We start from the raw sequence: 8,042 nt of genomic DNA, 5'->3' as shown, positions 1-8,042 counted from the left end.
GCTAAGCAGGTGGAATTCTGCCTTTCTGTTGGCGACAAAATCGGCTTGCTCCTTCTTGCTCCACGTGTTTTCTTCTTTGTCTTTGGGAGTTGCAAAACCATATTTCATTGTAATAAGAATGTCAAAATTTGTTTTAAAGAATACCTCCATTTTTCGCTTCCATGTAGCGAAATCTCCGTCGAACTTTGGAGGATGAATATTCGCTCCGGCCATCGTCTTTGATCGTTGTGCTTCAGTCGGTGGTTAGTCCTCGAAGAGGTACTACTCTTAGACTAAGAGTGGTACTACTCTTAGACTAAGATAAGAGTGAGTGGTACTACTCTTAGACTAAGATATTAATTAAAGAGAGTGTTGGAGCAGCGGGGACCGGCAAGAGGGGGGTGAATTGCCTGAAACTAAAAGTTACCCTCCTCGAAGCTTTTCAACTCTAAAAATAAAGCAACACTTAATAACAAAACAGAATAACAGAAAAGAAATGAAACTCAGCTATTTGACTTGGTTACAACCGAGACGGTTGTTAATCCAAGGTGGTGGAAAGGCGCACTAAAAGAGTCTCCTTCTCTGAAGGCGGAGAAGCCTTTTACACTTTGACAACACAGTAGTTGCTAAGAAAATGAGAGTACAAGAGTTGCTTTTTCGTTCGTGTTCGTTGTATCTTAAAGCTGCCCGAGACCCTCCTTTATATAGGGGTTCTAGAGCTTATCGGATGACCTGATCTTCGGGATCAGGTTTTGACTCGAGAGGGATCGGTCGATCGATCCCCAGGTTCGGTCGACCGAACCTACTGTACCTGCCCAGTCTTCCATCCAGGTGCAGTCTCTGTGGATCAAGCTTGGATTTGGTCGACCGATCCTTATGTTTGGTCGACCGATCGGCCAACGGTCTCCAGCTGAGTTGGCCCGATCAAATTGCTAGACTGAGTCTCTGGATAAACTTCGGTTCGGTAGACCGATTAGGAGGTTCGGTCGACTGATCACTTCACCGCTGGTTGATGTGATTCTAACGTGTCACCAATGGCCGTGCTCTGATGCAAAGGGGTTCGGTCGACCGATCAGGGTGTTCGGTCGACCGAACCATTGATAAGTCAACTTCTTGTTGACTTGCTCTGGTTCGGCTTCTTTGGGTGATTTCGGCCAACCGGAATAGGGCTCACCCAAACCCAGTTCCCGGCCTTCTCCTCGAGCAGTCTTCCGTCCCAGCTTTACGTCCCTCGAACGTCACGCACGTTCTTCACGCCCACCGGTGTACTCTTCCGCAGCTCTCTCGTCCTTCGGACGCACCGAGCCCGTCGACTCCTTTCCCGTGCCATCATTCTCGCTAGTTGTGTCTTCCGCTCGACTTCCTGTGCTCCTAAGTTCCTGCACACTTAGACACAGGGATCAAACAAACAGGACCTAACCTAAACTTGGTTGATCACATCAAAAACTACCATGGGGTCCAACAGAGAGTTGTCAGTAACTCATTTAATTAGTGGGCATTCAATATCTTAAATACAGGGAGATTAACACACTCATAATAAGAAGGAGCCCAAAATGTAATTTGGGATTGGTGTGGTAGTTCAATAATAATTTTTTAGTGGTATGAATTATTATTGATGAAATTAAGTTGGGTGTTCGGGGCGAACACAGAAGCTTAATTTCATCGGGAGACCAAAACCAATTCCTCCTCTCGGTCCCTATCGTAGCCTCTTATTTATAAAGTGTTATACCCACTTATACTCACCTTCTTACCCAACCTTAAGTGGTCAGCCAAGCCAAGCCAAGCTTGGAGTCCAAGCTTGGGCCGACCAAAGCCAAAAGGTTGAGCCATTGTGGTGGTCGCCCAATGGTTGGAGCTCAAGCTAGGTGGGTCGGCCACAAGAAATTAAAAGGATTTTATTTTTAAAATCTTTTCTTATGTGGATACCATGTTTTTAAAAGAGAGTTTAAAATTTAAATTTTTCCTTTTATAGTTTCTACAAAAAGATTAAGTGAAAGATTTGATATCTTTCCTTATTTGTAGTTAAAAGGAAGATTTTAATTTTTGATAAAACTTTCCTTTTTTGTAACCATGTTCATAATTTAAAAGAGAGTTTTAAAATTAAATCTTTGCTATTATAGTTTCTACAAAAGATTAAAAAAAGATTTAATATCTTTCCTTATTTGTAGATTGAGAGGAATATTTTAATTTTAAAGATAACTTTCCTTTTTGGAAATCATCCATATGTTTTAATAGAGAGATTTTAATTTATAAAATTTCCTTTTATATCCAACCATGAAGGAAAAATTAATAGATAAATTTTTATTATAAAAATTTTCGGAAACAAATAACGAAGTTTTAATTTTGTGTTTAAAATTTACCTTATTTGGAGCACATGAGGTGGCCGACCATGTAAAGGGTTAAAAGGAATTTTTAATTAAATTTTCCTTATTAACCAATGGCAAGGAGAATAAGGGAATTTTAATTATAATTAAATTTCCTTATATGCCAAGACCAAGGAATATAAAAGAGGGGGTAGAGGTGTCTTCACCTTACAACATATCTTCTATAGTTTCTCCTCTCTTCCTTGGTGTGTGGCAGACCCTATTCTCTTCTCTTTCTCTTCTTCTTTAGTGGCCGGTGCATCCCCTTCTTGGAGTTCTTGTGGTGGCCGGTTCTTGCTAGGAAAAGGAGTGAAAGGAGGCTTTTCTCTTGCATTCCTTGGAGCTTGGTTGGTGGCCGAGACTTGCTATTTCTTGGAGAAAGGTGCTTGGCCAAAACTTGGAAGAAGGAAGAAGGAGTCTTGGTGGATTCTCATCTCGATAGATCGTTGCTCACACAACATCCGAAATAAAAAGAGGAATACGATAGAAGATCAAGAGGTTGTTGCTTACAAAGAAAGGTATAACTAGTAATTATTTTTCGCATCATACTAGTTTTCTTTGTATGAATTCCAAACACAAGAGGCTAGAGATTCTAGGTTTCGAATTTATGATTCGAGTTTGTGTTCTTTTCTTTTTCGATCTTGTGATTCGATTGTTCTTTTTGGTTGAACCTAGGGTTACTATAAGGAAATTAAATATTGAATTTCGTTAAGAGGTTTTGTCGAGGCAGTGGTGGATGTTCCCACACCCAAGAAGGCCAAGTGTCTCGCCATGTTTAACCTGGGAACCAATTTCCGAAATTAATATTTAATTGAATTTGTAGCATGGGTGGATTTGGATCAATAATGTTAAGTACCGTTTGTGATCCAAGTCTAAACCTCTAAGAACAGATAAGTTAAATTTGGAATCAATAATGTTAAGTTTCGTTTGCGATTTCTAATTTAATTTCTAAAGAACACAATAGTTGTTAGGAATGGTTCAGGACTTGTATAAAATTTTTGTATAGGGGAACCGGTACGATATTCTGAGTATCAACCAACACGCGGCTCGTCCCAATGTCATCATTCGTGTATGCCTCAAAGTCACTTCCCTCAACTCTTGCCTTCAAGACTTCTTCCTTTAGCTCTCGTCCCTCAGATGCATTCAAGCTCATGACTTGTCTCAATATCATCTTTCGCGTATGCCTCAAAGTGTGCTTCCCTCGACTCTTGTCCTTGCTACCTTATCTACGGTCACTTAGATGCTCCATCCTTCACCGGACCTGAAACCATCAAGCTAAGTCGTATGTGCATTCTGTAAACCTGCACACTCACATACACATATCAAATAACAAGGGTAATCCTAACTTAACCCTTTGCTTAAACATCAAAATACATGGTTACACCGGACCATTGGGATTGCTCCAACAATCTCTCCCTTTTTGATATTTTGCAATATGTTTAAGTTAGGAAAACAAATAGTAAATAACAATGCTAATAACAAATAGACTTATGTTGCCAAGGCTACACACTTGGAGTTACACCACCGAATGTATTTAAGTTGTCAAGGCTACACAATTGGACTTACACTATTGAAACAAAATGCAAACATGCAATGGAACCTATCACAAGCCTCCCTGATGACTAATTGAGGATATATATGAGGATGTAATGACTAGAGTAAAAACTTTAGGTACAGTGAATGAAATATTTCCAATAAACATAGGGTTACATCAAGTATCAACTCTAAGTTCCTATATTTTTGTACTAATTATGGACGAACTCACTGCACATATTTAAGACACAGTACCGTAGTGTATATTGTTTGTAGATGATATTATTTTGGTAAATGAAACACGCGAAGGAGTAAATTCCAAACTAGAATCTTGGTGAAAAATACTAGAAGGAAAAGGTCTTAGGCTTAATAGAATAAAAACATAACATATAGAATTTAAATTTAGCAATATTAGATATAATGAGACAATTGTTAAAATACAAGATAACGAGTTGTCATGAACCAAGAGCTTTAAATATTTAGGATCATTCTTGTAAAATGATGGAGGGATTGAGAGAGATATCTTACATAGAATATAAGTAGGATAATTGAAATGGAGGAGAGTGTCGGGTGTTTTATGTGACTGTAAAGTACTTATAAAACTTAAAGAAAATTTTTATAGAATCACAGTTAGATCTGTTATGTTATATGGAGCTAAATGTTGGACTATAACTCGAGCACATAAGTAGAAGATGAGAGTTGCAAAGATGAGGATGTTAAGGTGGGTGTATGGACATACGAGAATGGACAAAATAAGAAATGAGAGTATTAAAAAGAATGTTGGAGTTGCATCTATTGGGAAAACACTCCGAGAGATACGTTTAAAATGGTACAGGTAGACACTTAGACGACCAATAAATACTCCAGTTAAACGATGTGAAACTATAACAAACACGCATATCAAACGAGAAAGAGGAAGACCAAAAAAGACTTGGTTGACGACAATAAAATAAGATAAAATTTATTTAAATATATTTTGAACAATTTCTTTTCTCTGCTACAATATCATCACTATAGTACTTTGAGTGATGAAATTAAGCTCCCAATTAATATGTTCGCGACACAGTATATACCATATGAAATATTGTTATACTATTAGTCTATTTTCCTAAGCAATATTTTCTATCCACTATAAAATCATCGCTACTGCACTGCTACAGTATTGATATAGTATCATCACTATAACACTACTACAATAGATGCAATTTTCTAGTAACGCAGTATGCTCTCCCTAGCAATCACATTTTCGGATGTTACTGATCCTGTCTGAAATTTGCGAGGTGGTGCACTGGCTCTGGTGAACGATGGTTCCGATGAGGACTCACTTCTGGGGATCTGGTTAAGCTCCTTAATAATTTGCGTACAATGAGACAAGCTAACAAAGCGTTAGTGACCTAAAACCGGGGTGAAGATCCCTGGCTAAGCCCTCCGACGCTCAAGTCAGTTCTCCTCTCGAAGGTGGAAGAAGAAGAAGAAGAGTAATGACAGTACTTAGAAATAGAGTTTTAGATGCTAGAGTTTGCATACCTTTCCAACGGAGAGGATCTCTCTTTTTATACTACCTCATATAATCTCTGTAGTCATGAATTAGTCCCCGGTTTATTAGAGTTTGTTAAAAGATGAAGTCACACTTTAGACTTCATGTAATAATCTTTTAAGGAATCTTTTTTGTACCTCAGATGTACCTCTTTTATCGTTTATGACTCATATTCCTCATGAAGTATGCATAAGCACACGTCCCTCTATAACTGAAGAAACTTCTAGAGAATATTTTCCGCCAAATTTGTTAAGCTGTCATACTTATATGCTATCTTATGTTAACCATGTCTCGATCGGTCATTCAAGCCGGTCGTGTATATATTGAGAATACCTTCTGCTAAGTATGTTTCAGCCGGTCATTTAAACCGGTCGTGTATATATTAAGAATACCTTCTGTTGAGCATGTTTCGGCCGGTCATTCAAGTCGGTTGTATATATATCGAGAATACCTTCTGTTGAGCATATTTCAACCTGTCATTCAAGCCGGTCGTGTATATATCGAGGATACCTTCTGTTGAATATGTTTCGATCGGTCATTCAAGCTGATTGTGCATATATCGAGAATACCTTCTGTTGAGCAAGTTTCGGCTAAGAATGTACTATAAGCTTTATAAGGTTGAGCGCCTTTACGCTCGATCAGACTTTGTTAGGCCGAGCGCATATATGCACACTGGTGCTCACTCGGCCTTCATTAGGCTGGTAATATATTAAACGCTATATATAAGGCTAAATGCCTTTACGCTCGGTCGGGCTTTTCCCGATCGAACGCATATACACACACTGGTGCTCGCTTGGCCTTCACTCGACTGATAATATACTAAAAGCTGTATATAAGGCAAAATGCCTTTACGCTCGGTCGGGCTTTGCTTGGTCGAGCGCGTATATACACACTGATGCTCGCTCGACCTTCACTCGGCCAGTAATATACTAAAAGCTATATATAAGGCTAAATGCCTTTACGCTCGGTCGGGCTTTGTCCGATCGAGCGGCTACGAAAAATCTTTTATTTTGTCGGCCATTATCCTATTAATCATACATTCACCCAGCTATGAATTTCTCCTTTCTCTCTCAACCGTGACCTCTATGTCATCCGACAGACTGACCTATCATAACCCTTATGAGTTACGATGATTGTTGTAGTACCTCATTACTATTGGAGCAATCTGATAACCCTAGGTTTTAATGTTTGGATAAAGATTTAAGTTATAATTATTATTGTATTTGATGTGTGTTTGTGAGCGTGCAAGATGCAGGTGCAACAAGGAAAATCCAAATGTGATATTGGCAAAGACAAAGTCTGAGTGGGATCTTAACAAAGGTAAAAGTTCAAGTGGAGTCTTAGCGATGTATGCCCAAGTATATAGTCTTGGCAATATAAGTCCAAGTGTGACTTGACAAAGTTGAAGTTCCAGTGTGAGGAGCTCTTGGCAAATGATGAAGTCCCAGAGGTGAGGAGTCTCTTAGCAATGGAAGACCCGACAATAAGGACAAGGCTAAAGGAAGCTCTCGAAGGTAAAACGTAAAGGATGAGGAAACATCTGAGGGACGCAAAGCTGATGGAAGAGGCTAGAAGGCAATGTAAAGGTTGTGTAGGCGAGGATGAGTACTGAGAGTATAGCTATCAGACAGGCCAACTTGTGGTGGGGTGGGTCGGCCCGTGACGGGCCAACCATTTAGCGAGGCGGGGCAAGCCGACTCGTCAACTTGGCAGGTTGGGAAATTTCCAACTCAACCCAATCCAAGGCGAGTTATGTGTTTGGTGGGCCAACCTGTGGGCTCATTAATTTTTTTTTAAAAAAAAATAAAAATATTTCATATCTTTAACGTTTTACTTTGGAAAGGTTTCATCAATCAAATATATCCATAAACATATGATCCTGTCCGAATCGCCGAACCAAAGGACGCTGGGCACGTGGCGCACTCCTAGTCGATGGTGTAGGCCTCCGTCTGGTCGCACGAATCTCCGACGAACCTGCACAGAAGTCGGGTCGGGAAGGGGTTCCCGGCGGTGACCCTCCGACGCTCAAGTCAGGTAAGCGAGTGGTGGAAAAAGTGGCTCCAAAGCTTGTAGAATGCGTACCTCCGGCGAAGTAAGAGGCTCTTTATATAGAGCGGTGAAAGAACTAATGCACGTCCACCGAGGCGCATACGTGTCCGCAGCCCATACCTCGGTATGTACCTGTCAGAGAGCTTACCTAACACCATACTGCTACAGTTCAATCACGTCTTCGATGGGACAACAGAACACCTTGTTGTCAGACTTAGAATATGGCATAGCCATAGGACTTGACGGCGGTCAGAAGATGTTCCTATCCTTCACCCACCGCCCGGCCGAGACGTCCGTCCGGCCGGCCGGCGCGAAGAGCGTCGTCCGTACGACCTTAATTCCCTGCGCCAGCCGGCCGACACGCCAATTATGTCCTGCCTTCTCTTAGGCCTTCCGCTCGGTCATTATTTACTATTTCATTGAGCGTCGGAACCCCGACCCCTGTCAGAGCGTCTTTCACTATCAGACGTTTACGGGCAGGCCGATCGGCCTGCCCTTTTTTCATGCGTCCGGTCGGCTCACCCTTCTTCGACGGACCACCTGGCCCTTTGACCTCCACGTGGCATTGACCCCTCGTTAGG

The sequence above is a fragment of the Zingiber officinale genome, chromosome 6A (genome assembly GCF_018446385.1).
Source record: "Zingiber officinale cultivar Zhangliang chromosome 6A, Zo_v1.1, whole genome shotgun sequence".
Taxonomy (NCBI): Eukaryota; Viridiplantae; Streptophyta; class Magnoliopsida; order Zingiberales; family Zingiberaceae; genus Zingiber; species Zingiber officinale.
This window is presented reverse-complemented; position numbering follows the sequence as displayed.